Source organism: Cyanistes caeruleus, unplaced genomic scaffold (assembly GCF_971803275.1).
Source record: "Cyanistes caeruleus unplaced genomic scaffold, bCyaCae1.hap1.1 HAP1_SCAFFOLD_100, whole genome shotgun sequence".
NCBI lineage: Eukaryota > Metazoa > Chordata > Aves > Passeriformes > Paridae > Cyanistes > Cyanistes caeruleus.
Window position 1 is genome coordinate 613,148 of NW_028255902.1, and position 10,057 is coordinate 623,204.

At 55.4% G+C, this 10,057-nt stretch overlaps 1 long non-coding RNA gene across 1 annotated transcript; it reads right to left on the reverse strand.

The window, feature by feature from the left end:
• Nucleotides 1-4,585: 4,585 nt before the first annotated feature.
• Nucleotides 4,586-5,449, reverse strand: LOC147646380 (uncharacterized). Its single transcript, XR_015281891.1, has 2 exons — nt 5,256-5,449; nt 4,586-4,725 (listed from the first exon to the last, which is right to left on the reverse strand). It is a non-coding gene; the product is annotated as an uncharacterized LOC147646380 (long non-coding RNA).
• Nucleotides 5,450-10,057: the final 4,608 nt, after the last annotated feature.

The following is a 10,057-nucleotide window of genomic DNA, read 5'->3' on the forward strand; positions in this document are numbered from 1 at the left end:
TGCCCTCAGACCTACCCTGTATATTTCTGTGTCTGCCCATAGTCCTGGTCTTTGGAGTTTGTCCCTATACTGCGCACGGTTTATGGGAGTTGTGCTTATTTTATTTCTCATAAAAAGTGTTAATTTTAGGTGGACACAAACTCCATCATACCCTTTCATTTTATTTTCACCTCAATTCCCTGAAGTCAGAGATCCCTAAAGTATTAAAGGTACTGGTTTTCAATAGGATAACATCCATTTAATTCCCAGAAAGAGGCACAGAATTAGATTTGAATCCAAGTTCGGATTCAGCATGGGAATGTAGGGGACAGCACACCGATGGTTTCCCTGTTGCTAAGCAGGGCTTGTCCTGTCCATTGACTTTGCAATCCCCGACTGGACAATCCATGTCCCATGCTCTGCCAGCAAGGAGGTGACACCATCACCGTTCCCCTCCTCATCCCCGTGTCCTATTTAGACAAGGATCTTCCTTCTCCTCTGCTCCAGAGGGTGCTCGAGTGCCCACAGGGAGCCCCTTCCTCGCTCCCGTGGAACTGGTGAGGGCTGGGGTGACGCAGGGCTGTGATGTCACAAAGGGGTTAAGCTCTGGTGTGATGCAGGGCCGTGATGTCACACAGCTGTCCTGGCCACAGCACTGTGACATCACTGCGCCAGCCCTATATAAACCGGGCCAGCCCCCGCAGCTGCCAGTGCAGTCGCCATGGGACGTGCCGTAGCCATGGGTGACGGTGGCGTCCTGATGGCTGCCCTTGTCCTGCTGCTGGCCGCTGTGGCTGTCTGCTGGGCCGGTGGCCACTGGCAACCATGGAGGCGGCAGACGAGGAAGCACCCCAGGGTTAGGCCCAGAGGCCCATGGAGGAACCGAGCAGCCCCTGCGGCTCCCAGGTTCTCCAGGCCTCGGGCCACCCCTCGCCGGCGGCCAGGTGCTCCCGCAAGCCCTCTGGAGAGCTCCTGCAGCTGCGGTCCCTGCATGGCAGTGGCCCAAGAGCTGCAGGAAGTGATGATCCGGCACTGGGCACACAATGGGACATCTGTGCCGCTCTTCTTTGGGATGTGGCTGGCGTTGTGGAAAGAACTGGAGAAGCTGATGAGGTGAGGCCACCTGCCCTGCTGTGGCTCGTCCAGCTTCTCCAGAAGCCGCCATCCCTTCAGGAGGATGCTCCCAGCAAGATTGACCATCCTTGGGTGAGCCTCAAGCCTTGCAAGGATGGCACAGCAGAGAAGACCCGCCATCCGTGCAAGAAGCTCAGGTGGTCAGAGAACGTCCATGGTGCCAGGAGCCTCCACTATCTCTGACAGCCTCCATCCCTAAGAGAGGCCGTATGGCACTGCACGGCTTGCGGCGTCCTGCACCGGGACATCAAGCCAGAGAACCTCCTCGTCAACCCAGACACTGGGGACCTGAAGCTGATCGACTTCGGTTGTGGCACCTTCCTCCAGGAGCGGGCCTTCACACAGTTTGCCAGTGAGCCCAGAGCGCGGGCCCTGCTCCCAGTGCCAGGCACTGCACGGCCCCATTCCCTCCTGGGCCGTGGGGTGCAGCGTTCAGCTGGCTGTTGGAGAGGGTGTGCGGGTTCCTGCCCTTCGAGAACGAGTGTGACACCGTGTTGGGGCAGCTCTTCTTCCCGCAGGAGGTCTCTCCAGGTTGGTACGCGGCCTGAAGCAGGCAGGCTTTGGCAGGTGGCACCGCGCAGCCCAGCCCGGCCCTCCCGCAGCTGCGCGGGACGTCCATGTGTCCTCAAGGGCCGGCTGCAGCAGGTGGCCCGTAGCAGGCTGGGTGTGGCACGCTTGGCTGAAGGAGGGGACGCTTGTCCTGCCGTGCCGCTCTCCCGCCAAGGGCAGCTCCCAGCACACGCAGCGTGGCCCGGCTTCTGCAGGCGCCGGGAGCAGCTGGGCAGGAGCCTTCTGCAAGTGAGCGCCGCTTTCTGCCTTCTCTCCCCAGAGTGCCAACATCTGATCCGCTGCTGTTTGTCCAAGCACCCCATGGACCGGCCAGTGCTGGAGCAGATCTTCTACCACCCTTGGGTGTTGGGCGGGCATTTCTGATGCCTTGGCGCAGCCTCTGCAGCACCCAGTTCCCGTGTCCCACGCAGGACTGAGGGCCCAGGAAATAAAACAACCCAAAACCCACTGCGGGCCTGGAAGTCTTGTCCTGGTTAGCAACTTCAGCTAAGGGAACCTTTGGGCAAAAGGGGTCATCAGAGTGTTCTCTTCAGCCTTTGTCAAGATTTTGGTGCCTTTCCTCCAGGTTGTCCCTCAAAATCAGAGGGGGGTGGAGCCTGCACCAGTCCCCCCAAATCGGTGGGAGACAGAGACTACTCCCAGGCCCCTCAAGACTGGAGGAGGATGGAGACTATCCCTGGGCCTCCCAAACTGAAGGGAGATAAATACCTGGCAACACAAAATAAGAGATGGATGGAGCCCAGAGCATCCCCCAAGTCACAGGGGGAAGAGGAGACTGCCAGCCCCCCCAAAGAGGAGGGGAATTGTGCCTGTGCCAGCCCCACAAATTGCAAGGGGACAGAGAACACCCCTGGCCTGGCAAAGGGCAAAGAGCGGCCGGGGGCTGCTGGGATGGTGACAACACTGGCACCCCCCAAATCAGAGAGGGACTAAGAGCCCACACAGGCTTCCCAGAAGCAGAAAGGGGGCAGCAAATATCCCCTGTCCCCCTAAGTCGGAGGGGCACAGACACAAAAGGCCCCACAAAAAGAGCATGAGGAACCAAGAGCACTGCTGGCCCCACAAGGGTAAGGAGGATGGAGAAACTCCCCATCTGTCTTTGTTTTGGAAGACAGGTGTCTGCTAGAAAGGGCAGGGGCCTCCCCTGGAATGAAAACGTAGACCCCCCTCCCTCTATATTATTATAATTCTGAAATCAAGGGGCTTTCAGGCAGAGATCTGAGGATAGGAATAACAGTTCTTTATTAGAATTTATAACCAGGCAAACAAACAACAATAACTACAGCATTAGCAAGAAAACAGAACCAGGGGCCCGTGACAGGTTTCTCGGCTGAGATGGGATGGAGGAGAGGCTTTGTTTCACAAACCCCCTCGGGCGGGCAGTCCCGGTGCTCCTGCAGGGCTCTGAGGAACACTCAGCTGGAACAGCAGGGATGAGCTGAGATCCTGGGCCGGTGGCTGAGGTGGATCAGCAGCTCCGCGGCGGTGCCTGGCACTGCCACACGTCCCGGCAGGACAGGGGGTGCGAGGCCACCAACAAAGAGGGGAGAAGGAGAAGCAGCAGCAGCTCCGTGTGAGTGACGGTGAAATTCTCTTGTGCCCACCGCAGCATCTCTGCACCCAACGTGTCCTTCTCCCAAGCTGAAGAAAGCCCCCCAAACTGTCCCCATCCTCCTTTTTCCTGTCCCCTTCCCCCCCTGGGACCGGCCAAACTCTTTGTCTTTTGTCAAGCACCCACCAAGTACCCACAGTTAGGTTTTCCCCACAACTAATGGGTAAAAATTCCACAGGCAAGCCAGAACTAAAAAAAAAAAGGGACACCTAACCCCCAACAGTGTGTCTTAATCCCTCTTAGAGTAAATATTATCAATTAAATGCAACTTCCTGTTTAATTGCAGAAGTGGAAAAAATGTTCCAGAATTCTAAAACTACTTTGAAAAATATGTTATTAATATTGCAAAAGGGAAGAAACATTTGGGGATTACTTCCTACTAAAAATAATTCTAAATATTTCAAAAATATTCTACTTTTTAAAAATAAAAAATGAAGATAACAAGGTGGGTTCCCCAAGTCTGTCTGCTGCCTGCCCAGCCAAGGCTGTGGCCAGCCAAGCAGCTGTGCCAGTGCTGCTGGTACCAGCCAGACCCCAGAGCAGAAGCCCAAAGGTGTTGCTCAAGCTCTGCCTTGGCAGGAGGGTCCTGCCTTCAGTCCTGTCCAGACACCAGGGCCAGCACTTTCAGGGACAGAGGGTCCTGTTCTGGGTGGTGGCCGCACAGCGATAAGCTGATAACGCAGCTTTGGCAAGGAAAACAGACACTGGCTTGGAGACTCAGGAAGAGAGGTGCAGTTCTCCCTGACCGAATGTAGTGCTTTACATTCACACTGTTATAAATGCATATCATATTATTGGCTTTTCTCAAATATTAAAAGGAATGTTATATGTATAAGATTAGAAAATTTTTTTGTATTAATATGGTTTCCTTTATTTCTGTTATTGATGAAACTTTGAAATAGTGGTATAATACATATATGTTAAGCTTTGGCATAGTACTAAAACAAAAACTACTTTAGTTTGTATAACCCAAAGACTGCAAAAGATAGCTGGAGATGCCCCCTACATTCAGAAACTACCTTATCCAGATGAAGACAGCAGTGACCAGAACTCTGGGGGAGGAATTTATTGCATTTCTGTTATCAGGAAATGTAAATCTCATTGGCGCCAAGAAGATTGATCTATTGGGAAGGGGGCAAGAGAAAACTAAACAGAAGAACACCAAAGATCCTAAGAAGAATGTATGAATATGCATGAGAATTTATGGATATGTAGTAGGATTCTGTTTTTAAGGGACAAATCCTTTGTTAGTAAGGTGTGCTCTCTTGGCTGAATGCAGAGACACCTGGCTGTATCTCTGTACTTTACTTTATTTTTAGATCCGAATTATCTTTTCATTAAACCTTTAAATTCTATAAGAAAAATATGTGAACCTCATTTTTCACAACACTGAGCTGTTTGGCCGGACATCTGAAGCTGCAGAGGCGCTCCTGTAGAGAAAGAAAGTGGCTGAGGCCCCCAGCTGCCGCTGGCACACAGGGACCCTCCTGCACAGCAGGGCCCAGAGCTGCCAAGGCTCCCCAGCACGGCTGCAGCTGCTGGCACAGCTTGGCCCAGCTGGACAGCTGCCCCTCAAGGCCCTGGAGAGCAGGGGATGGCTCTGGGCAGGGTCCCTGGCCAGGAGCGGGCCCCAGAGCACCTCTGCCTTACAAGGGCAATCTCGTCCCCGCTCTTTCTCCTGCCCACCTTGCTTTGCCTCTGCCCGCTGCTCCTGGGGCTGCTCTTGGCCAGGCAGCCTCAGTGGCAGCCAGCACTGGCTGCAGCCCCAGCGGGCTCCCCAGGACAAGGCCCAGCAATTAAGAGGCCAATGAAAGCCCTGGGCAGCAGCAGAACTCTCAGCAGAGTGTTTTGGGCAACCAAGGACTAGCCACAAGTCCACAGCAGCTTCACTGGGAATGTTTCTATTCTACAATAACTTTCAAAAGAAGCTGTTTGAGGGAAAGATGAACGAAACACTCACTGTTTTCTCTTGCAGGCATACCAGATTCCAACACCGCATAAAACGAAGAAATGCACCAAACAAAGCAGGCCTGCCATTAATTCTAGCCAACAGCGTGTTCCCTGACAGAAACCTCTTCCGATGCCCTTCTGGAAATTGGGAACACGTGTTGTGCCAGCTGCATCTGTGGGAGCAATGGGCAGCGTGAGGCCTGTGCTGTGCTCCACTGCTGAGCTGGCAGCACAGTGGGTATGTCCAGGATATTCCCTGTTTCCCCCAGAGCTGGGGCCTGCAGGCACCTTGCCAGCCCTTGGCACAGGCTGTGCCACACAATAAAACCCAGAAAACTGAGAGGAGAACCCAGGGACAGCGCAGCTGCTTGGGCAGTGGCTCCTTCCAGGGACACGGGCCAAACCCATCCCTGAGCAGCCACTGCCACCCCTGACCCTCCCTGCTCCGTGACAGCTCCCCCAGCCCAAGGGGACAGAGCCAGGCCCTGTCAGGGGCCAGTGCAGCCCCTGCCCAGTTGGGAGCCAGGGCTGGCTGTGGCCCTGGGCTCGTGGCAGGGCTCCTGCTCAGGGCTGCTCCTGTGCCTTGGGCCTCAGGATGTTTAGGGCCAGCTCCAGGAGCAGCTGCAGTGGGATGGACACTGGTGCAGGAATCCTGATTCCCAGGGGCTGGGAATGAGCTCCAGAGGCCTGGAAGCCGAGGCACCTCCAGCTTTGGCTGCTACCGGGCTGTGCAAGGAGAGGCCTTGTGGGAAGAGCTGCTGGCACACAGCCCCACCGAGGGCTGAGCCCAGCACAGCAATTACCTCCTGTGCCTGGGCCCATGCCTGCAATTGCCTCCCTTCGTTCAGGAAATGCCGCCTTCCATAGAGCCTCTCTGTCCATCCCTTGAGAAAGGAAGAGGCACAGCTGGATCAGATGGAACCATCACATAGCAGGGAAGTGGCCTCTTCAGGAGGCAGTGCTTGTCAAAGACATGGAAGAGGATCAGGAAAAGGCCCAGGCTCTCTCTTGTCCAAACCACCACCTCTCCTGATCTGCTCAGAGACCAGGAAGTTGCAGAGGATCTCAAGGTGTGCATGGCCCATGGCGCAGTTTGGGCAGCCTGCCTGCTGATGCCAAATGCCTTCCTGCAGAGGCTGGGCAGAAACTGCATCCGGGCCAGGCTGGGAAACAGCCCTGCAGGGCTTGAAAGCAGCAGCAGGGCAGCGAGGCTGCCATGGATCCCTTCCCATGGTGCAGGGCATGGCATGTCCAGAGAAAGCCCCTGACTGCTGCATCTCAGGAAAGGCTGAGGGAAATGCACCCACCACGCCCTTTGAGCAGTTCCTTCTCTATTTCTTTCAGGATGTGGTGTGACTCAAGTGATTCTTTCTGTCCTGTGGCTTTGTTCTTCCCTCTCGGAGGACCTTAACAAAAAATAGTTCCATTTCCCAGGAATGGATCCCAGAAAAGCAATGCTCAGCCTGTGGGTACGGCAGGGACACACCACTCACCCCTGCGATGGGAGCCGGGCTTGCGGGCAGTGATCAGCAAAGGAGCTGGGAAAGTCCTCCCTGCAGACACACCTGTAACTCAACAGCCACAGAAGCTTCTGTCACCTGCTTCCTGCCAGGGTGTCAATGATTATTCCTCGATGGGACACTGAGAACATACCTGCAGGAGGCTCCAAGGGCTTCAAAACTTTATCCAGCCAATCTAATGGAGAAGCCATCCTAGGAAACTCATCTGGAAGGGAGCACAGATGAGAACCTTTTTCGGGGTGTGCTGGGATCGCCTTCAGCCTTAGGGAACTGGGCACTGCCAGGGGGTTGGGTAAGACCATGGGAGCCAGATGTCAATGGACATGGCCAAAGCTGTAGAGGGGCCTGGAATGCTCTGGGCTGGCTCCTGGTCACTCTCAACACTCTTTCCATGCCCTGTGCAACATCCCTGAAGGGTGGGCGCTCCCCAGCAGCAGAGATGGCAGCTCAAGCCTCAGCAGGGCTCAGGCCCAGAGGCACAGCAATTACCTCCTGTGACTGTGCCTGGCATGGCCTCCCTTCCTGCAGCAGAGGCTGCCCATGAGCCACTGCTTCCTCCGGGAAACGCTGCCTTCAGCACAGCCTCTCCATCCACTTCTGCAGAAAGGGACAGTTGGATCAGATGGCAGCATTCCCCACTGGGGAGGTGGCATCTTCAGAAGGGAATGCTTGCCAAAGACTTGGTTAAGGACCAGGATATCATATAAACTTTTGGGATTGACCAGGGCCCTCCTTTCTCCAAACAGCTGCCATTTTTGGTCTACCCAGACACTGGGGAATACTACAAGATCTCAGTGTGGGCATGGCCTATGCTGCACTTTGGGAACCCTGTCAGCTGATGACAAATGCCTTCCTGCAGAGGCTGGGGAGAAGCTGCAGCCAGGCCAGGCTGGGAAACAGCCCTGCAGGGCTTGAAAGCAGTAGCAGGGCAGCAAGGCTGCCATGGATCCCTTCCTGCTGTGTTGGGCACTGCGTGTGCAGATGTGCAGAGAAAGCCCCTGGCTGCTGAGTCTCAGGAGAAGGCTGAGGGACATGGACCCACCTTGTCCTTCCTGCAGAATTTTCTTCAGCATTTGCCTCATGGGTTTGGATGGCTCATGGGGTTTCATAACTCCTGTAGCTTTGGTATTTCCTCTTGAAGGACCTTAGAGGAAAATAATTCCATTTCCCAGGAATGGATCCCAGAATGCCAATGCTCAGCCTGTGGGGTCAGGAGGGACACACCACTCACCCCTGTGATGGGAGCCAGGCTTGTGTGCAGCAACCAACCCAGGAGCTGGGAAAGTCCTCCCTGCAGACACACCTGTAACTCAACAGCCACAGAAGCTTCTGTCATCTCTTCTGATCTGAACAGGCAGCACTGAGCCACAGGAGCAGTGAGAGGATCACACAGGGCGAGGGCACACATGTGCATGGCTCTGTCCTGGCACCTGCAGTGATGCTCTCCTGGCCAAGCCTTGGGCTCTGAGCTGGCAGCTCTCCCAGGGGGAAAGGCCTTCACCTACCCTCACCATCTTCCAGAGCCTCAGTCCTGGGTGTGGGTTGGGAAGCCAGATCACCTTCAGCAAGAGGTTTGGCTGAAAAAGAGGTAGGACAGAACAGCTCCCGTGGCTCTGTAGGAGACCCTCAGGCTCCCTGGGGCTGGCAAAGGAGCCATGCAAGGCACAGCCCCGGGACACAGCCCTGGGCCCGGCCCCTTCCCTCTCTGCTCTTCTCCGTGGCTGCACAGAGCACATGGAAGGAGACACTGGCATTGTACACAGGAAGAAGATTGACAGCTAAATGCTCCTTCTTCCCACTGGTAGTGACCTGTGGGATCCCTCAGGGCTCTAGAAGGGAGCAGGGCGAGGTTTCCAGAGCCCATCAAGCCTGAGATTATGTTAAGAGATATGGCAAATGCTCTTGCCACCTTGTCATTTTGTGTTCTGTCAGTAAAGGGAATAGAAGAACTTGCCTCCAGCATTCTCCAAGATATTCAAAGTATCATTCAGTAGCACTTCCAAATAATTGAGGTTGAGTTCCAAATCTAGAAGGGAGCACAGATCAGAACAGTTTCCATGGTGTGCTGAGATCCCCTTCTACCTTAGGGAACCGGGCAGTGCAAGGGAGTCGCGCTAAGGCTGTGGGTGCCAGATGTCAGTGGACATGGCCACAGCTGCAGAGGGGCCTGGGGGCTCTGGGCTGGCTCCTGGTCACTCTCCACCCTCTTTGCAGGCCCAGTGCAGCATCCCTGGGAGAGGTGGCTGGAGCAGCCCAGGCCCCACTGGGGCCCTCTCTCTGCCACAGCTGAAAGAATTGTAAAAGCAATGGGGAAGAACTACAGCAGGCAGTGCCACAACTGTCCCTCAGGCCCTCCCTCCCTCCTGCCCACGTTCTGCTGGGACAGCTCTCCCATCCCATAGGGATAGAGCCAGGTTCTTTCAGGATACAGTGGAGCCTTGCCCTCCCCCTCTGCCTATTCCCCACCATGGGCACCCGTTTGCAGCTGCTGCCAGGATTTGGGACCTGTCTCCCATGGAGGGACCCCAGCAGGACTGCTCAGTAGCCGAGTGCCCTGAGCCTGCTGGGGATAATTCCACTGGGCTGTGCCGGTCTTGTCCGGGCTGTGCCTGCACTGCCAAGCAGCAGAGATGGCAGCTCAAGCCTCAGCAGGGCTCAGGCCCAGAGGCACAGCAATTACCTCCTGGGACTGTGCCTGGCATGGCCTCCCTTCCTGCAGCAGAGGCTGCCCATGGGCCACTGCTTCCTCTGGGAAACGCTGCCTTCAGCACAGCCTTTGGGTTCATCTCTGGAGAAAGGAAGAGGGATACATGCATCAGGTGGGGCTGTTTGTTCCCCAGCATGAAGGTGGCATCTTCAGGAGGCAATAGTTGTCAAAGATATGGATAAGTTTCAGGAAGGCATCCAAACTTTGGAGCCAGGCCAGCCACATCTACCACAAGACTGGGAAATTGCAGGGGATTTCAGGGTGTGCATGGCCCGTGCTGCAGTTTGGACACCCTGACAGCTGATGCCAAATGCCTTCCTGCAGAGGCTGGGGAGAAGCTGCAGCCAGGCCAGGCTGGGAAACAGCCCTGCAGGCTGTGAAAGCAGCAGAGGGGCAGTGAGGCTGACATGGATCCCTTCCTGCTGTGCCGGGCATGGCGTGTCCAGATGTGCAGAGAAAGCCCCCGGCTGCTGAGTCTCAGGAGAAGGCTGAGGGACATGGACCCACCACAGCGTCTCTCCAGATCACTCAACATCTTGTGTCCTGTAGGTTTGTTCCTCCCTCTAGGAGGATCTTAACAGAAAG